We start from the raw sequence: 22,597 nt of genomic DNA, 5'->3' as shown, positions 1-22,597 counted from the left end.
AATGAAATATCTTTTTGTTCTTAAAAAATACATCATTAGCACATACACGGCAAACTATGTAAACTCACTTTTTAATCACCAACTGAAGATGTGATAGCAGGTATGTTGCAATATTAATTTAACTATCTCTCCCATCAGTTTAACTTATTAAAGTCTTGCACTGCTAACCACTCAGGAATTTTTGTTGACACGTATGCCTGTAATATGAATTATAGAACTCAGGTAAGTACCATTTAAAGGAGGCTAACCACAGCTACTAAGAATTATCTGTGGTAAGAAATGTCCTTTTCATAAGGATTCATGCAGAAGCAAAATGATTTTTAGAATATCTTTCTTCTTATATATTGTAGCTGGTCATGACTCTCCATTTTCAGCTTTGGATGCTGATGGTTATATGGAATCTTTAAAGGGAGCTAGTGCCTCTTTAAGTGCAGAGCAGACCTCTGAAAATCAGCAGGTGATATATTTACTAAAGTTGAGTATAAGGCAATTTCTTGTGCCCAGTTGTTTCCATCAACATTCTCAGGCTGAGTTCTCTTAAGTGAATCAATAAGAGTACTAACTGCTTTAAAACAAATGTTATCTCTGTTACTCGTTGCCTTGGAAGAAGATATTTACCACTTAATCTCTCAACCTCTGTATAGTAATGTAGTACATCTTGGGATCTCTTTAAAAGCACTGAGAACGCTGTTCTTGAGATGTAGGCTTCTTGAGGTGTTGTGACTTTATTGAAGACAAACTGGAGCAATGATTCAAAACACATTTTAGAAGATTCCTCTGTTAAACAAATATCAATCTCTACTTCTGTAAATGGAAATGACTGAGAATGCATTGAGCTCTTATTAAGCATAGTCATTATCTGACCAACAAATTCCTTGGGAATAAAATTGGCGTAAGTTAGTGTCTCAGTACTGATACGCCTAACTACCTCAACATCAATACTTTCATTTCTTTGAAACTCTTGAACAGAGAGATCTTCTAGGGGGTATGCTTTTAGTAAAGTGAAAGTCTTCAAAAGTATTGCCTAGTTCTGGCCACGTGCTGTCAAATTTTCCAGAAGAAGCATGCTGCCAGAGAACTAGAGCCCAATATTAAGAACTTTGGGGAGAGAAGACACTGCTACTTTCCATGTTTTTCCAGAAGGGCAGGAATACTTCATACTGAAAGGAACCCTCAGAGTCCTAATAACATTCTGAAGCACTTTCTCATTTACCACTGATTTGTGACTGACAACAACTGCTTTTTGGTATAAATCCATACCACTTCTAAGGACTTTTCAGCAAATGGTACATAATTCAAGGCTACCCATTTCTCCAGTGCAAATAGTTGGATCTGATTATATTTTGTGTTGACAATGTGCCTTGCTTCCAGTTATCCATACTGTGGATGCATACATATTGCAGAAAAATTCTACAAATGCCAGTAACTGATCAAATATAGCTGGATACATTATTTGTATGTTTTCTGGTGTTCTGCAAAACGTTTAAAGCTGTAAGTTCAGCTTCTTGTGAATTTGTCAAAACTACTTCAGTATAAGATGGAAAAATGTGAGGAGATGCTGGAACTTATTGGAACTGAAACAACACTATGCAGTATGACTCCCAACTTCTACAAGTCATCTGTGTTGAAACCGGTTTGCATCTATTGATAAAGAGCAAGAATTACCTGAATTAAAACTGTAAGTAAAGGCTAGCTGATAATGATAGTTAGTTTGTCAAAAGAAATAGTAGGCTTTAAAAAAAAGTAATAGGAGGCTTGGTACTTTCCAATCCACTTCTATACCATGCATTCCCTGCAGCCCACCAGAGATTCAAATCTTCGGACTCATCATTAACTATGGGTGGCTCACAACTACGATATCTTCCAATTCTTTCTCCAATGGAATCTGTTCTTATGAATGGCCTGCTCACCCTATAAGAATAGGCACAGGTACATTAACTGCAGGTGGAATCTCAGGCTTCTCTGCATCTCTGACAGGGGACACAATTTGTAAAATTTCCTGGAAGCTTTGCAGTGCAGCCAGAGATACTTCATTGCTTTTGCTGAGTGCTGCTGATTGTATATGGTCAGGAAGAACATCCCATGCTCTGGAGAAATCTCCTAATGGTTGCAATAAATATCTTCTAGTGTTGAAGGTTCTTGGTACACCAGCCAATGTTAATACCCATGTACCAGCCCACTGCTTCTCTACTGGATCCCTTGAAGGATAAATAGAATATTGTCACCTCCTGACTCAATCTTTTTTTTTTTGTCTGGGTTAGTAGAAGACTCTCAAACTCGATCCAATAGATGAAAGAGAAACTTCCAAACAACGATGTGCCATGTTGAATGTTGTAATAAAGCCCCACGTGCATTAGTTGTAAAAAACAAGGTTTGCCTTGAACTTTTCCTCACAGCTGGATGGGTGTCCACACATATTTCACCCAACATTGCATAAAAACCTAATTACAAGCAAGCAAATGGTGGTGCAGAGTGAAAAGTCCCATTTAACACCATGCCTTTCTCTTCTGCTTGCTTTTGCTGAGCTGCCTATTTCTTACTTATTCCTTTTTTAATAGCTTCCCCTCTTTGGAAAAAATAATCAGAAATATTCCATAACAAACTGATTGAAGATAAACTAATATTAAGTTTTTGGTTATGAAGTCCAAAGCTACCTGCAACGTCTACAATTTTCTGCAAGCAAGTACAAGTCATTGTTGGGAGAAAGTCTGTCACAACCAACTGAAGACACTGGAATGCAGTTTGTATCAAGGGTTCCCCCTGATCATTTCTGACTTAAGTACTAATGACCATCCAGGCCCAGGAGGGTTTCCCTGTCTCTGCAAGATCTGCAATGCATATTTGAATTACTTGAGTCAGATATCATGATGGTTAATATTGACATCTCCTTTAATGGGCTCAACCAAAGCAACTCCAGCCTCTGTTTAGTGCAAGTGGAAGACCATGGTTAAATGCTAATCATGTTTTAATAAGTGACGTTAAAGTTTGTGCTCCCCATTCTCTCATTTGAGAGTTTGGATGCTGGCAGTTCCCAAGTAGATTGTCAGTAAAGGGTCTCCACAAAATTTCATTTAGTTTGGTGCATGTTAACTAAACCAGTTTCTAACAACTTGGCAATAGCAAAACGAAATGGTTTTTATTATTTCCATAGGCCATATCCATTGCTTCCAGGGATAAGGAGCAAAGCACATTTATTAAATGATGCAATGTTACACTATCGAGATACTGAGAACTTTCAAGCAGTCTTGAAAGTATGTTGGAAATCACTGGTAAATATGTCAGGATTACTATTGTCAGAACTGTACTATGGGTGGCTCACAACTACGATATCTTCCAATTCTTTCTCCAATGGAATCTGTTCTTATGAATGGCCTGCTCACCCTATAAGAATAGGCACAGGTACATTAACTGCAGGTGGAATCTCAGGCTTCTCTGCATCTCTGACAGGGGACACAATTTGTAAAATTTCCTGGAAGCTTTGCAGTGCAGCCAGAGATACTTCATTGCTTTTGCTGAGTGCTGCTGATTGTATATGGTCAGGAAGAACATCCCATGCTCTGGAGAAATCTCCTAATGGTTGCAATAAATATCTTCTAGTGTTGAAGGTTCTTGGTACACCAGCCAATGTTAATACCCATGTACCAGGTCCTTCTATGTACTGGGTCCTTCTATAGCTCTCCCAGTTTCAAGGCACCACTACTATGAGGCTTTAATCCCAGAATCCATGCACAATGCTGTAGAGTTGCCCGGACAAGTTGCCATGATGTTCCAAGAACAGCCCCATGGCAGTGTGCCAGCTTAAGTAAAGTTGTCATATACTGGATATTTTGGGAAGTTAGCATTACTGTCCCTTGAGGTTATACTGCTAGAATTGTACCAACTGCCACAACATGAGATTCACTTGATTGACTTATCATCACAACACTCTGAACCCTGAATGGAGTGTGATATATTGGAAAGTACAGCCACAGTAGTGGTATTCAGTCCAGGAAGAGCATAATGGGGAAACAAGGAACCTTTGCATATTATGGTCATAAAAGCATCTCTTGAAGTTGCAATGCCCAGTCTGATTTACTTACTTTAAGAAATTAGTTCATTTAGTTTATTAGTTTAATAAATAAATCTTTCTGATTATCTTTGCTTCTTAGCTGTGAATGTGCCATAATAAAAGCTGACTTCTTCATTGTAAATTAATATTTGGTGTCTGGTTTATGTATTTCTATCTATCGTGATATTAGTGTAAGTCAGTATCCGAGAATCAAAACAATTATGGGGCATTTATATATTTGATTACCCCAAAAAGGCCAACATTAAATTAAAGCAGAGATGCCATCTTTATAAGTTAACACCTATTAATGCATGTCCCCATTTATTTATTTAAAAACTAATGTAAACCTTAGATATTGTGCCAGGCATTATTCTCATGCTCATAACTATGAAAAATTATTCACCTCTAGAAGAATGGATTGAAAGAATCCTTTTTTTTTTTTTGTCATGGGCAGGCTTCAGGAATTGAACACGGGTTTGTGGCCTGGCAGGCAAGAATTCTGCCACTGACCCACCGTTGCACCGCCCAGAAGTCCCCTTTTAATGCAATGAGATAAGTGCCATCATAATGCACAATGTATTTGTACATAAATTTACAAGATTATAATATGTTTCTGAGAGTTTTTTAAACAGATAATGTCATGACACTAGAAGAGTGGATAATCTTTCTGCAAATGAAAAGTTTTCCCACATACAGAAAGTGGTGTAACTCTCTTTCTTACTATTGTGTATACAAAATACCAAAGACAACACTCACCTGAGAATTGAAAATAGAGCAACTGAAAACTGTTGCAAAATCCAGCCTCTGTGCTTAAGTAGATAATCTGAACGTTGGCATTTGTAGAGCCTACTGAATCAGTAAAAATATATAAATTGTTTGCTCTAAATAAGCCAGTAAGTAAAAGGCAATTATTTTGATCACCTCACATATGCCAGGCACTATGCTAGAATAACAGAAAGAAAGAGGATATTAAAGTAAGAAAAGGGATATTAAAAATAAGACTGGCTATGGAAGAACTGTAAGTATTCTGGCAGACAACTCCTTAATAGTTCATTGGGAACGAGAACAAATGAAACAGTTTCTTCCAAATGCTGAGGGAAAATAATTATCAATTTAAAATTCTGTCTCCTACAAAGTTATATTATAATAAAAAGGGAAAATACAGAATTTTTATATGCCATAAATCTCATAACTAGAAGTTGATTATTAATAAATTATTAATTGTTAAAATACATTTAAAAATTGTAGATTGGACATGAAAATAAAACATAAAAGAAAAATTATCTTCCAAGTAGTAAAGAGAAAAGTGGAACTAGGGAAAAAAGTAATTAAATTAATCTTAAGAAAAAATAAGGAAGAAAATACAAAAAAATAGGTAAGAAAAATGCAAAATCAAAAAAAAAGCCTGAAGAAAAGCACAGAATACGATAATAATAATCAATCAAAATACATTCAGAAATCAAAATTAAAAAAATTTAGCCAAATTTTCTAGTTACATAAGAATGATATACATATTGGATTGGAAATCATAGCTAATTATAGTAATATAGAATGATTTTAGGTAAAATTAAAGGCAAGAAAACTATATGGATAATAATTTTAAGCAAAAAAGCTACTGGGATTATATTGATGGCACATCAAATAGACTCTAAGGTAAAATAATTTAACCTGAAATAGTAGCAGTTCATTAAATATTTGTGAATACTGTAATTCACCAGAAAAGTGTATGAATTTTTAACTTGTATGAACCTAAAAACATAGCTCAAAACACACTAGAATCATATTAGATAATTTTGCACATTTCTCATTATTTGAGATAAAACACAAATAATAATTATCAGTGAACAGAAAATTTGTATATTACATTTCAGTAGGTTTACTAATAAACATATATAGAATTCAGTGAAAAAAGTATAGGAAATTCAAATTTTTAAATATAGAAAACATGCAAGAAATTGTCAGTTATAGATCAAACATACATGGAGAAAATACCATTTATTGAAAATGTGTCACATATTTATACCTTAATGTGATTAATTTAATAATAAAGAAAAATATAACATATTTTAACATTAAACAAAAAATTCTAAATAATTTATTTACAAAAGAAGAAATCAGAATTGGATTTATAAATTCTCAGAATCAGATATTAATAAAAGTTATGACATCCTAAAATATGAGACTAATTCAACATAGTACCTAGATTGAATTTTATAACCTTTCACTTATATATATATTTAAACATTCAAGCAGAAGATAATGAACTAAAGCATAAATATTAAAAGAAAATTATGGAATTAAGCATAAGCTAAGTAAAAACAATGAAAAATAAAGCTAAGCACTCAGATGAATCAAACATATACAATGCAGAAGATTCAGAAACCAAATATTAGTTCTTTGAGATCATTATTAAAATTAAAGAAAAATCTGCACCAAAATTGCTCAAGAAACATGAAAGTGTAGCCACAAATAGTAAATTGTAGAATAACAAAAAGAACATAAACTGCAAATAAAGGAGTGATCAAAAACAGAATGAATATATTATCAAGATTTCTCTTCCAATTATGTTTAAAAGTATGATGAAATATACACATCCCACAAGACAGTTTTCCAAAACGAACCCATTTGGGGATGGTGGTGTGCTGGGTAATTTAAGCTTGCACTCATCTCCTAGCCCTGCCCCTGCCTTCTTCTTTTATTATGTGCAGATGTATCAGTGTTTTCATTCCACAGCCCAGGGGAGATTTAGGTCTAATGAAGCAGGCTGACTATCCATTAATACCATGAACTGGGAACAAGCATCCCCAGCAGCTTATCAGGGGTGGAATTCTCATTGGCAGGGCCTCTTCCCCTGGGTTGTATAAACACCATACTCTCCGGCAGCGCAGATTTGTCTCTCTGCACCCATTGCAAATAGGGTGTGCAGTGCCATCCACTGGCCTGGACCCAAGCAGTTGGCCTTCCCCAGAGACCAGCCACAGGAGATCTCTTCATCTACTCTTTTGAACCTTCTGTTTTGTGGAATGAATAAAACGGTCGCCTGCTGAAAATTTCAGTTCTGCCTGAGACTGTGTTCTCCTGATGCCCCACACAGCAATTCACTCCACAGGGTGAATAATCTTAAGTCATTAAGGAATTGGAGAAGTAGTTAAAAATTTCTGTAAACAGAATCACAGGTGAATTCTAGCAAACACTCAAGGAATCAATAGTCCAATTTATTTGAAGTGCAATCAGAAAAAGAGTAGTAGAGTAAGATAATCTTAAAATCTGATATAGTAGCAACCTAAGGGAGGATATTATAGTCCAATCTCACCATGAATAGATGTAAAATTCTTAACCTAATGACTAAGAAATCAATGCCAAAATGTATAAAATGTTTACTATATCATAACCAGGTAGGGTAGGCTTTCTTTTAAAAATGAAAGATTTAGTTAAATATTATTAAAAATTATTCTCTAAATTAACATATGAGGGGGAAAAAACTTATCATCCAAATAGGTGCAAATAAAATTCTTGCTGCATTTCAATGTCTGCTTAATAAACCCCTTAGCAAATTCAAAGAGAAGCTTTCTCAGCCTGACAAACATATCATATGTGAAACATTTAAATATTCCTCTTAAAATCAGAAACAACATAGCTCACTTTTAGCAATTCTATTAAAATTGAACTAGTGGCCAGTAAAGTATGGCCAGATAAATGAATCCAATTCACGAGGTTTGAAGAAGAGGAAATGGTGCATTCATTGTGCATATTTTCTTGTTGGTGTCCACTAGTGCACTGGTTACTATTTAACAGATTGCTCATTCTGGGAAAATTTTAAAGAACTGATTTTAGCATTTTCCAATTCTGAGAGCATAATTATGTATAATATATATAATAATGAAGAATAACACTCATAGAAAAAAAAATAGTAGACTCTTCTTTAGCTTAAAATGGTGAGTGAGTTTTCAAGTGAAAACTCTACCCAGAGAACACTTAAAAGCAGAAATTGTCAAAATTAATAAGTAGATTTATTTAATGACAATTAATTAATATAATTAAGAAATGATGCCATTTAAACAACTACTATAACAAAGATTATTTTAACCAGATATTATAGCAAGCAAAAAACGCCAACAGAAATCACCTAATCCATCTAACTAATGTGCTGGTTTTAGCAGCTTGTTCATCAGGAGAAAATATAAAAGAACTGATTTCAGCATTTTCCAAATTTTACAGTATAATTATTCCTATGAAGCCAAATTTCAGGCTACCAATATGAAATCATGGCACTCAAAATTTCCTCATAATTTAATAACAGGGTCCATCAAAACAACCTGTCTGATCATGTTCCCCATGTTTCATATTTTTTCTTTTATTATTGTTATTATTAAATTATATGCATACATGTATATAGTTACACATTACATCAATTACTCCATAAAATACCATTTTAAATAATCATTAAATAGCATAATGACCTTGTTTCTGTTCATTTTCCCCAAGTTCATTTGTAGGTCAAAGTATTTCCATGCAAAATTATCAAGGGTTTTTGCTGGAATTTTACAAGCTAGTGTTAAAATTTTGTAAGAGAAAAAAACTCAAAAAAAAAAAAGTCAAGACTCTTAGAAGAGTCAAATGTTTCAGGTTTGCCCTATCAAAATAAGTATAATTAATGTTAGAATATTCCAAGTATTGGTATACAATATTGATAACTTTTTATGAGGGCATAGTTTGGTAAAACCAGTATGGAAAAATATATAAAGTACATCATTAATACATATATATATATATATATATATATATATATATATATTACTATACGTTCACGATAGCAAAACAATAACTAATATATATATATATATATATATATATATATATATATATCATGAAGTTATAATAATTTAGTCAATGTAACACATCAGTTTTAGGCGAACTTTCCAATATGATCACAGAAATAGCTCAGAAACAGCTTCATGCCTAAATGGAGTCCTGACAACACTCAGATGGTCATCGTATATTTGTGAGATGAAAAGTGATAAACTATTTAAAAAGTATTTTGGGACAATTGTTCATATGCAAGGAAAACAATTAAAATAGATTCCCACTTTACGACACTACTCGTTTAAGATATAAACCTAATTATGAAGAATTATACTTGCAGGAAAAAATAGTAGTCTGTCTTATTTTTAAAATGGTGAGTGAGTTCTCAAGTGAAACACAAAAGCACAAGCCATTAAGACAGTACTAATATACATAAAACATATTAAAAGCTAGAGATTCTGCTAATCAAAAGACAATCTAATGAAGGTGAATATACACATTAAATCCTGCATTATGATATACAACTGATAGAAAATGTCAAATAATTATATATATTTGATGGGATTGTTTTATTTTTTCTTGATTTGTAAAATATGTACAGAAACATATGTGTGAGGGAATGCGTACTCATACCAATACAGAATATGTAAAATATGTTCACAGACATTTCACAGAAAAGGAAACAATGATAAAACGTTACAAGGTGAAAAGATAATTGTTTATTACTAATATGGGCAGCTAATATGGAAAAACAAATGAAGCATCGCTACAACACTTGAGGTACTAAAACAAAGTTCTGAAATTCCAAGCGCTGGTGTGAAACTTTGGAAAGCTCTTGATGAATGTTAATTGGCAGAAGCACTCTGGACAACACTTTCTCAATGTCTAGAACTGCTCAAAATTTTTGTTACCCTATAAGACCTATGGCACTTCTAATATTAAACACTGATTTGGAAAAACAATAAAAATATCAATTTAAAATAGACCCCCTATACAATTGTTATATAGAAAATATTGAGTGACAAAATGAATGAATGATATCCTCACACTGCAATATAAAAGCATTATAAATTAGTATAATATTGAAGACTAAAATTAATAGAGAAGAATACATAACATATAATTTCATACAGATACCTAAATGTTTAAAAGGCACATTAAGATATATTCATATAGGTAATAATAAACACACTTATTAAAATATTTTGATACTACAAACAATTCAGTGAGACAATTCAGAAAATTAAGTAAGCAAAACCTAATATTCAAGTTTGCATTTTCATTTTTGCAGATGGAGAGGGAGAGAGCAATATTTGAAAATGGTGCACAATGGATTTCAAGTTTACTAGCAATTTTTTTTTATTTCTAAGGCTTGATTTTAATCTTATGTATGCTAACTCTATTACTATGTTTAACTCTATGGTTTTTAATAATTATTTTGTCTTTTCATTAGCACATTAATATGTTTTAAAATAAGATAGATTTTTATATTTCATAACTTTCTATCATGTATAATTAAACATAGACACTTGCCTTAGTATGATCAAACATATATGTCATTTAAAATATCAGCATATAAAAGAGGTAATATTATGGAAGGAGTGTATCCTACAAATTTATACCTAATGAGAAATAGACAAGAATAGCAAACAAGGAAAGAAAAAGGAATTAATGAAAATCATAAATAACAATGTGAAATATATTGACAAAGCTAATAAATTGACAAGGTGGTTAGTGTGGTTTCAACATATGAACATAAATTAATCTAATATGACACACGAAGAGAACAAATGAAAAAAATACATGATTATTTCAGTTGATTTAGAAGTGGCATTTGAAAAATCCAGCTCCCCTTCTTGATTAAAGCACTTAGAAAATTTGGGAAAAATAAACTTATTCAACATTATAAATTACAAATAGGAAGAACACAAAGCCAGTATCATGCTCAATACTGAGAGAAAGAAAGCATTCCTTCAGGAATCAGGAATAAGACAAGAATGCCCACTGTCATCACTGTAATTCAACATTGTATTGGAAAACGTAGCCAGAGCAATTAGGCAAAGGAAAGAAAGGAAAGGAATCTAAATTTGGAAGGATGAAGTAAATTTTCCCCTTTTTGCCAATGGCATGATGTTATATAGAGAAAATATAGGAAAATGTATGCAAAAAACTATTAGAGCTAATGAATGAATCTGGCAAAGTGGCAAGGTACAGGATCAGCATGCAAAGTCAATTGTGTTTCCAGAAAGCTAGTAATCAACAATCTGAAGAGGAAATATAGAAAGTACCCATATAACATAGCAACTGAAGAATAAAATATCTAGGAATAGATAACGAGAGATTTAAAAGGCTTGTACATAGAAAAGTACAAAAGATTGCTGAAAGAAATCAACAAAAATCTAAATAAATAGAAAAGCATTCTGTACCATGACTGGAAGACTTAATATTGTTAAGACATCAATTTGACCAAATGAATTTTACAGATTGAACAAATTCTCAGCCACAATTCCAACAACCTTCTTTGCAGAAGTGGAAAAGGCAATCATCAAACACATAAAGGAAGTATGGGAAACCATCCTGAAAAAGAATAACAAAGGTGAATGACTCATATTTTCTCATTTTAAAACTTATTACAAAGATATAATAATCAGAACACTGTGATTGGGCATGGAACAACCATAGAGACCAAAGAAAATGAACTGAAATATCATAAATAAACCCTGACATCTATGGTCAATTGATTTATACGAGGGTGTAAAGTCTACTCAATGGGGGAAGAGTATTCTCTTCAACAAATGGTGCTGGGAAATGGGATAATTGTGTAAAACATGATGATGTACCCTTACCTCAAGCCATATGCAAAATTAATTCAAAATGGATAAAAACATAAATATGAGAATCAAAACTATAAAATATCTAGAAGAAAAAAATAGGGAAATTAATTCAGGATCTTGTATTAGGCAATAGTATCTCAGATTTTATACTCAAAGCACAGTAACAAAAGAAAAATAGATAAATGGAATTTTATCAAGATTAAATCTTTTGTGCATCAGAGGACTTTATCATGAATATAAAAAGACAAAATACAGAATGGGATAAAATATTTGTAACCACATATCTAATAAGAGTTTGATATCCAGAATATATAAAGAAGTCCTCCAAGTTGATAACAAAAAGGCAGCCAGTTTAGAAATGGGCAAAATGCTTGAATAGTTGTTTTTCCAAAGAAGATATGCAAATGGTCAATAAAGCACATGAAAAGATGTTTCCCATTATTAGCCATTAGGGAAATGGAAATCAAAGTTATCTGATACCATTTCACACCCACTGCAATGACTAATATGTAACAAATGCAAAATAACAGTTTTGGAGAGAATATGAAGAAATCGGAACACTTGGCTTTTGTTGATGAGCATATAAAATGTGCAGCCACTCTGGAAAACTATTTGGTAGTTCCCCAGAAAGTTATCTTCAGAATTACCATATGACCTGGTGTGCTGGTTTGAAAGGATGTATGGCCCCTAGAAAAGCCATGTTTTAATCCTAATCCATTTTGTAAAGGCAGCCATTTCTTCTAATCCCTATTCAGTATTGTATGTATGAAATTGTAATCAGATCATCTCCCTGGAGATGCAATTTAATAAAGAGTGATTGTTAAACTGGATTAGTTAGAGGAGTGTCTCCACCCATTTGGGTGGGTCTTGATTAGTTTCTGGAGTCGTATGAAAGAGGAAATATTTTGGAGAAAGCAGGAGCTTTGGAGAGAGCAGAGAATGCTGCAGCACCACAAAGCAGAGAGTCCACCAGCCAGCGACCTAGGAGATGAGGGAAAATGTCTCCCAGGGAGCTTCATGAAACAGGAAGCCAGGAAAGAAAGCTAGCAGATGACACCTTGCTCACCATGTGCCCTTCCAGCTGAGGGAGAAACTGTAACTGTGTGCATCATGTGCATTCTCACTCTTGAGAGAGAAACCCTGACTTCATCTGCCTCTTTGAACAAAGGTATCTTTCCCTGGATGCCTTTGATTGGACATTTCTATAGACTTGTTGTAATTGAGGCATTTTCTCAGTCTTAGAACTGTAAACTAGCAACTTATTAAAGTCCCCATTTTAAAAGCCATTCCGTTTCTAGTATATTGCATTCCAGCAGCTAGCAAACTAGAACACCTGGCAATCCTACTTAGCAGGGACTCAAGCAGATATTTACACACTGATATTCATTGCAGCATTATTCACTATTGTCAAAAACTGGAAAGCAACCCATATATCATATTTATCAACAGATGGATGGAGAAACAAACTGTATTTTATACATATAGTGGAATATTTTCAGTCATAATAAAAAGGAATGAATTTTGGATCCATGGTACAATAAGGATGAAACCTGCAGATATCACACTGAATGAGATAATTCTGACAGAGTGGGACAAATACTCTATGAAATAACTAAATATGCAAATCCATTTCACAAGAAACTAGAATATAGGCTACTAGCAGCCGGAGCAAGGAATAGGGATTTCATGCTTAATTGGTACAGCAAATATTTTTAGGGTGATAGTAATGTTTTTGTAATCAATGTTAGCAATGGTAGCACAAAGTTGTGAATGTAATTGTCACTACTGAATTGTTATTGGAAGGTGGTTAAAAAGGGAAATTCTTGGTTCTATAGGTTACTAGAATAAAAATTTAAAAAGTAGCATTGACCCCAACAATAAGTGAACTCTAACGTAAACTATAGACTGCAGTAAATACTATAATTATAATAATATTATCAACTGTAACAAAATACCATAGCAATGCAATGTGTTAACAATAAGCAAAACTGCATGTGTGAAGTGGGATACATGTACCCCATGTACTATAACTTCTCTAATTAAAAGAAAATAAACCAAAACACCCAATTTATTTAATCACATAAAGAAGTCTTGCAATATAACACAAAGAAAAAATGCATTTAATAGAATCACTGATTAGTTTAAAAGTTCTCAAGTAGATGAAAGTTCTCAAGTAGATGTATTAGCATTTCTATTTACTAAACAGAATATTGATTTATTTCTTTAAACTTTTTAAAAGAGTTTTGTTCAGTATATTGTATGTTAAATGATCTCTCAAATGTCAGGTTTATATATGGTCATCACTAGTGCCATTTTTTAATCATGCCTTTTTTTTTTTTGCCATTTCAGACAAGCCTTAGGGAATCGGTATAAAAATTCAATCCAAGGGCATTTTTCACAAAGAGAAGCAGTTAAGCACAAAAAGACAAGACTGACTTGCATTCAGTAATTTCTTATTCATTGTTAGAAATGTGTATCATTTTATTTAAATGAATGTTGAACTGCATACCTATTCCGTGAGATTCTTTACTTATAAATTCCTTATTCCATTTCCATTTCAGTGTGTGTGTGTATGTGTGCGTATGACCATGTTAGAATTTACTACATCCCTCCAAAGGCTTTCCTTTTACTAGTTTGCCTGTTATATATTCAACAGTGATGTTCTATGAATAAACAGATGCATAGAGCTCATTTTTTTACTGAAATGTTATAAAAATGGTTCTGGATAGGACCCTGAAGCTACTCTTATGGTGAATTAATTACAGGGGCAGAAAAACTATTTTAGCTTTACAAACTCTGATGTATAACCTTATATAACAGTGCCTATATTAAGTGCTGTAGAGAGCCGCTTCCCGGGTTTTGGCCCAGTGGACATGCTGCAGCCTGCTCTAGAGTTCCCCCCGCCCATCGAGTGAGCCAAGATGGCGCCCGCATCCTGCTTCCGCCTATGACGCATGTATCCGCTTTACCCATTCCCCCAATTACCCCGGTACACGTAGTCGCTGCTCATTGGATGTGATCTATGCATATAGGGGGTTGCCCGGGTAGAGGCGGGGAGACAACCCGCAGAGAGCCGTGCCTGACGGCCGCAAGGAGGTTGTCCCCCACGGGGTTTCCCCCTGTGTGGAAACTGTATTCGTGTGATGAAAGCTTAACCCCAGTAAAGATTGGTACTCGATCCAGCTGTGAGTATCGTGTCCGTGTCTGTTTCCTTTCCCTCTCCTTCCCTCGACGGCGGGGAAAAATCAGAAGCCTGACAAGACAGCGCCGGACAAAGTGCCTACTTAATAAATTTACTTTGATGTTTATAGTCTACAATTGACATCCTTTATTCACTAAGTAGGTTTTCTAATGAATGTTATACTGACAATGAAAGTAATTACACATCTTGTTTATTTCTTCACTTAAATAATTGAGATATACCTTTATTTTTTGCGTATAATTAATTTTTATAAAGAATGGTAGTGCTTATTTCATTATAAAGAGTAAGTATGCCTCTTGAATGTTAAATATTAGTATATTTTGAATTTGTTTTCTTGATTTTAGAATGATCTATTTTTCTTTTTTCTAAGTATCTGAGCTTATGTTAGAATTTTTAATTAATTTAAATATTTTACGATAATCTGAGATGCTTCTGAATATTTCATCAATAGCTAAATCTATTTATTTAACATTATTTTTGCATTCTTTATATCTCTGCATTTTCTTGTGTTATAACCACTGATTGCAAAACTATACAAGAAATTTTAAAGATCTTTTTTCACTAACATCTTATTATAGCAACAACTAAAAATTGAAAAAATATTATGTACCCCAGGAAAGCCTTGTCTTAAGCCTGATCCAGATTTGTGGAGGCAGCTGTTTCTTGTAATCCTGACAGTATCTTGGAGTGGATAGTTATGATTAGAATCTCTACAGGAACACGGCGCCTCCAATTGTGGGTGAGCCTTTGATTAAATGGAGATGTGACGCCACCCACTGAGGGTGGTTCTTGATTAATTTACTGGCGTCCTTTAGAAGGGGAAACATCTTGGAATATATAGACATATTTTAGACAGAGTTGACAGAGAAGATGTTTGGAGGCGTTTGGAGATCCAGACAGAACTAGCCCAGGCGCTATGCAAGAACTCACTGAAACAGCCAGAACCTGAAGAGAAGTAATCTTTGTGCCCGGCAGATGCTAAGCTAAGAAATGGAGCCTAAAATTTTGTCCTAGAGCACCTAAGTGAAGGTCTACAGGCACTTACAGAGGAAACGGCGGGCATCAGAAGCTAGAAGCAACGGAAGCAGGAACAGGGACCAGCAGACACCAGCCACGTGCCTTCCCGGATCACCCTTCCTTGAGCCAAGGTATCTTTCTCTAGATGTCTTAGTTATGACATATTTATGGCCTTAGAACTGTAAACCTCTGACTTATTAAATTCCCTATTCAAAAGTCATTCCATTTCTGGTACATTGCATTCTGGCTGCTTAACAAACTAATAAACTTGGTCAGAAAGAACAGGCATATTTAATTGCCATGTAATTAGACAGATTGTTTCTAAAACGTCTGTAGCCATATGTGCTCCACCAGAATTATATGAGAGCACCTAAAACAATAGGTCACATAATTATTTCTGATTTTTGATTGATGATTTTCTAGGTAGAGTCCCTTGTTATTTTAATTTACATCTTCTTTACCATGAGTTCTTTGCCACTTGTGTTCCTATAGAAGGTGCTAGTTATCTACCTCCCAGATGCTCTTGTTTGGTGTGTTCAGGCACCTGAATCTTAGTGAACATAATATCAATCAAACTGATGTGCACTGCACCTGGACCCCATCCATCAAAAAGTGTAAACACTTTCTTTTCACATTTTTTTTGTATAACTGGGGTGGGAGAATTTAGGGTAATAAATATTGAAATTAGTAAAATAACTAAGTCCCTGAATAACTGGATGGAAGATAGCCATTTCTATTATCTGAACACACTTGAGAAGTTATTTGAGAAAGAAAGAATGAGAGAGATATTAGAAAGGAAGAAAGAAAAACAATTTTTTTAAGCCTCTGAATTTTGAGTGTCTTTTTCTTTACCACAGCTTGGCCTAGCCTAAGTAAGAGATATCATCACTCCTTTGCCGATTCCCTTCATGCTTTTGTCCTTTACACGTTATTCTATACATGTGATAAATAATATCTCTGCTATTTAATTAGCAAATTATTTTCTCAAATACATCCTTCCATCTGATTTTATTGTTTTATGTTATTTTTCTAATTTTTTTACCTTGTTTCCATTTGAAAAAGTTGCTATTCATTCCTACATCCTTGTTATTTTGAAGACCTAATATAATCGTACATTTGCTAAGAGTTATCTTCCCTTTACTTGGTCTCATAATTAGGTGAATGACTTTCAGATACTGTTTGAAATCGAGATAAAATCGATTTCTCCACCTGTATAATTTTCTACCAAGCTGTCTTCAAAAAAGCTGAGCAATTTAAACAATTTTCATTTCCTCATTTCTTCTTCTACCACTCTCCCAGGACAAACATGGAATGAGTTTGTCCCTCTTCCTCTCCTCCTTTTAGTGTAGATTTTGCAAAAATATTAAAAAGTTGTAATGCTACATTATCAGTAAAATGCTTCTGTGGAGCAAATTATGATAATTTGGGAGCGTGGAATATTAGACAGTCATTAAATAAAATTGTAGCTATTCCAGTTGTCTTAAAGGATTTCCGTGAGTTATTGACAAATGATAAGCAATATAATGACAATATTTATGTACTAAGTTGACAAAAAAGTATAAAATATTTTTATATATGAATTTTAATAATTGATCATGAATATGGAGAAAAAATATCAAAATGTGCACATTAACCTTTTAAAATGGTTTACCTGAGTGCTTGGGGCTGAAGGGTGGGGAATACAGAAGAGAGGAAAGGGAGTCAAGAGCAACAGGAAATAATATGATAAAAAATGAATGTAAAATATGCTTCCTTTAGCAAAGGGTTGCGGTTGAGTGAGGAGAAGTGATATACCTTTTCACCAATTTCCTCTTCCTAATCAGATTTGGTTTCTAGTATCCAATTTAATACCCATTTATTATATTTTCCTATCAATCCTGAGTGCAAGAGCTAATTATTTTTTCCTTAAAGATCAAAGACAGCTTTATTTTGTCTCAGTGTCCCCATTATAAATTATCAAACCTTTAGAGTTTTTAAAAGAATTTTCAAAATATTTTGACATCAAAAATCATGGTTAGCCTTAATTAAGGCCATTTATATAATGGCTACTTTTTAAGCTCTTCTTAAATATCCCTATTCTAAAAGAGTACAAACTCTAGGATCAAATTGCCTGAGATGACATCCTAACCATATCATTTAACATATGAATATTGAATAGATGGAAGAAGCTAAGGCACTTTACTTTTCATTCATAAAATATTATACAAATTTTCAAGTTCTGTCGTTTGTGATATTTGCCAGCTTTTTAAATTCTTTCTTTTGTTTTGAGCTTTTCCTCATTCTAAATATATATTAAAATCTGTCTAAATTTGAATTTGTAGCTTTTGTTCCTTGTTTTTAACAAGGTTCTTAAGTTGAACCACATATTTAAAAAATATAGTTCATCAAATTTTCTCTTAGAGTAGCAAAAAGACTAATTGCAGGGTGAGAGAAATTTTTTTCTTCAATACATACATCTAAAAAGTTTTCATATCTATAATATACAAAGTATATGTTAAGATTACACATTCATATTTTTAATATTCCGAATAAGGTTTCTGTAGCAGAGCAGAGTATTAATTAATATGTAGATACCAAAGTAACTACACTGCTCTATTTTGCCCTGATTCTAATCCCTGTGGTAAAATAACGAAAACCAGGTGTCATCTTATATGTAAGAAGGTGTAGGCTAGGAATGCCAGGAAAATGAATCTGGAGGAGAATGAAGGTGATAGCTGCCTTCTCTCCCCTTCTGATGACATATTCCTGGGAAACATCCTTTCTCTAAACCTTTAGAATGAAATTAAATCTTCTCAAGGAAAAGATTAAGCTCATGTCTCCAATTTTACAGCACATGGAATATCTCCACTTTTTGGGTCTCACGTTCTCTTGAAATGTGTACACAGACACACCATCTTGGGGTATCTATGAAATTAACTTTCAAGATGTGTCCTCATTAGTCCAGACCCAAAGGTTCAGTGGAATTTGCGCAGATATACATAAAAACACATAACATAAAAATATTTAATTTACCATCCATCACTACACTTACAAACCAATACAAGGAAGGCAGAACAAATAATGGAAAATTAAGTTGACAAGTGATGCTCTGAAACTCTTCAGGTTGAGCATCGATTTCTGAAACTACTTTGGAAAACCATGTGGTACAATCTACTACAACTAAACATATGCATTTTTTATAATACAGTAAAAAAAATTATATACCCAACAGAAATGCAACATATTCATTAAATATACAAGAATGTTCATTAAAGAACAATTCATAATAGGCCCAAATGTCCATCAAAAGTAGAATGGATAAATACATTGTGGCATACACATAAAATGGGGCACTTTTCACCAGCAAGAGTATCTGAACTACACAGAGAGGCTATGATGAATCTTACAAATACATTTCTGAGTGAAAGAAGCCAGCTATAATAGAGGACATATTGTATTATTCTATTATTAATGTCCAAAAATAAATAAAAGGACTCTAGGGGTGCTGTGGGACAGACGATATCTTGAAGTTTATTTGGCTGCGGAGGATTCAAGATTGCTTACTCTGTTCAAATTCATTGAGCTTTGTACTATTTGTATATTATATTTCACTGAAACATTTACTAAGGTATTTCATTGCTGTTTGATTAACATTTCTTAAATGCTACTAAAATGTACAGTTTTTAGAACACTGGCATTTGATATATTTTGGGCATGCCCTATACCCACCATCCACTTTAGTAACAGAACCCCAATTATTTCCAGATATCTAAAATTCAGGACGGCGAAAGTTATCTTTATGCATAAGTGTAAATTCTAGGTTTAGGTAAGATATTTAGTCTATACCTATTTTGATGAAGAAAATACGAGGGAAGGTTTGCCAAGGTTCCACAGAAAATAATTTCATTATTATAAAAGGATCTCCCCTTTTCTCCCTGGGGACAATTTGCAGTATTGTGGAGTCATTTTCGACCCATGATGAGATCTAATCTTAGGAAAAAGCCAATTAAAAAATATTCCTGAAAAGAAAGAAGGAAAAAAAAGATCCTATTCTTGATGAATTCTTTGAGCTGCTCTATTCATTGTCTTAAAGGTGGTTCTCCCTTTGGACTTACAGTTAAATGTTTTTTTTTGTTTGTTTGTTTGTTTGTTTTTTATTGTTTTAAGGATGTTGAAATTTGCTCAAGCCCTCAGAGAAAAAAACAATGGTTAAAGAAAGTCACCCACTCTCCCACCCTTTCATGTTCTGGAAGAAGGCTTACTATAAAGAACCATCATTTTCATGTGGCTCCGTTAGGACTCATGGCTGCCCCCTTGTTTATCAGTGAGAAGGCCAGGCACATCCAGATTGCCATTTTTTGCCTCATAAATAAATGATTTGCCGTATACTTGTCCTCACCAATCTATTTGGAACAGGATGCTTGTTAACTGAATTCCTCCAGGTTCCTGAATTTTGCTGCCCCCTCAGCATGAGCCCTCACCCAGCCCTTCCTTGTGTAGCCCTCTCGGGGAAAAGGCTGACGTCAGCATAAAATCTTCTCTGAGCTACTGTCTCTTCAAGCCACCTTTTCATCCCACTTCCCTACACTTGTTTCTTTGTAGGCTTTGTTAATCCTCTCCATAAAAGAAAGACCATTTTCCCACCTCTAGGACTTGGTTATCTTATGTGAAGTAGTTCTTCCTGCTGCAATATAAAAGTCTCTCCTTACTAAATGGAGATTTGTTTTATTTTGTATTTTTGACTGTTTTATGTTCCTTATTATATTGAGTCCTATTATTTTGTTTAATTATCGTTTGCAGAAAAACAACTTAAATTATAAAAGTTTGTTATTTGGTGGAAACGACAGAATCTCAGTTTGGACTAGCTTCAATATATAGTTTGATTCCAAACAAGTTATACAAAATTAACTTTCAGAATCAAAAAAGATTCAAACAAAAGCTTAGGGGGGTAGGAGTCAGTTGATTTAAGAGTACTACTAGATTGAACCAAAGAATGTACATGTTGGGGACAAGAGGCTAACCTAAGATGGCGACTGGGCTAACATGGCCACCCTGGCTGATGCAACAGCACCTACCTATTACAACAAGGTTCTTCACGGAAATAGGTTCCCGCCGGGACCTTCCCGCCGGCGCGAACTCCCTCCTATCATAATGCTCCACATACCCTACTTCCCTCCCCAAGTCGGTATATATACACCCAGCTAACCTAATAAAATTTGCAGCTTGATCAGAATCCTGTCTTGCTGTCCTTCTTGCGTCTCTCTGTCCCATTGCCATTCTTCCCTCAGCAGGTGGCGGACCCCCGTTGACTGTCCTGCGGGTCGGGACAACTGGCGCCCAACGTGGGGCTCGACCACTAGCTGAGAGATAGAAGCGTCGCGCGCCGAAAAATGAGGAGGGCCCTCCCACAACCCCGGACTGCCACAGAAGTAACTCGCCTGTGAACGCAGCCCTGGCGACACTGCCTCGCGCCGACGGACGAACAAAGAAAAGAGCGAAGGATCACGCAGTAAGTCGCTTTCATTTTCATTTAGAAATTCACCATGGGACAGGAATCTAGTACACATGAGCTTTACGTGAGACAATTAAAAGAAACCCTCAAGACGCGAGGAGCGAGAGTTAAGAAAAAGGACCTTAGAAATTTCTTTCAGTTTGTTTATCAAACCTGCCCGTGGTTCCCTGCCGACGGGACCATAAACCAAAAATGCTGGTCAAGAGTAGGAGATTGTTTACAAGACTATTATAAAACTTTTGGGCCAGAAAAGGTACCAGTTACAGCGTTCAGTTATTGGAACTTAATCAATGAAGCCATAAAAACTTCCCCTTCAGACCCTGAAATGCTAGAGCTTTGCAAAAATGGAGAAAATGCTTTAAAAAATACAGACCCTGAATTACTAAAATCTTATACAGAGGGAGACGGTACTTTAAGAAATGTACGCCCCCTCTCCCGATCTCACTCAGAATGCAGTTCTGTCGCTATAGATATACCAGATGACACTGACCTCCAAAAAGACAAAACTTCTCGGGCCGAAAAACCCCTCTCAGGTTTTGATGATCTCCCGGCCTTTCGACCCCCCCCCCCCCATGTGCCTTGTGCACCACAACCTCCCCAGTTGCCGCAATTTACAGCCTTAGAGGAGGCGGCCATCACGCTCAAAAACAGTGCCCATGCCTTTAGTGAACTCCTTACCCAAGAACAGACCAAAGTTAACCAACAACTGCAAAGTAATCCCCTCCTTGACTCCCTGCAAGCCGCCAGCCAAGCGCTCTCCTCTCTCTCTCTAATGACTAACCAAAATAAGTCCTCTAAACCCCGCCGTGCTCGCTACGGCTTTCCAGTCCTCCGTAGTCAGCACAAAACTAAGCCAAAGACTCCCGAACCCCAGTCTGAGCAGGAAAGTAGTGAGGAAGAAGGGGAAGGGAGCGAGAATGCTGATGATGAGGACGAAGTAAAATCAGAATGTAGCCGCAAGGGCGGCCGCGAGCAGGAGGAAGTACCCCAGCCCAATAAATACAAAAAGATTAATCTTAAATATTTAAAGGAACTAAAAAAAGCTGTGCATGATTATGGAGCAACTGCCCCCTTCACCCTAGCTTTGCTAGATAGTATTAGCGAAAGGGAACTCACTCCAAATGATTGGTCTCAGCTCGCAAGAGCCACCCTATCGGGTGGCGATTTCCTGTTGTGGAAATCAGATTATGAAGAACGGTGTA

General features: G+C 34.9%; 1 pseudogene; it reads right to left on the bottom strand.

The window, feature by feature from the left end:
- Positions 1–354: 354 nt before the first annotated feature.
- LOC143666137 (protein MON2 homolog) lies at positions 355–21,407 on the bottom strand (annotated as a pseudogene).
- Positions 21,408–22,597: the final 1,190 nt, after the last annotated feature.

The sequence above is a fragment of the Tamandua tetradactyla genome, chromosome 22, assembly GCF_023851605.1.
Source record: "Tamandua tetradactyla isolate mTamTet1 chromosome 22, mTamTet1.pri, whole genome shotgun sequence".
In the NCBI taxonomy this organism is placed as follows: domain Eukaryota; kingdom Metazoa; phylum Chordata; class Mammalia; order Pilosa; family Myrmecophagidae; genus Tamandua; species Tamandua tetradactyla.
The sequence above is the reverse complement of the archived record's forward strand: the minus strand, read 5'-3'. Positions and strand labels throughout refer to the sequence as shown.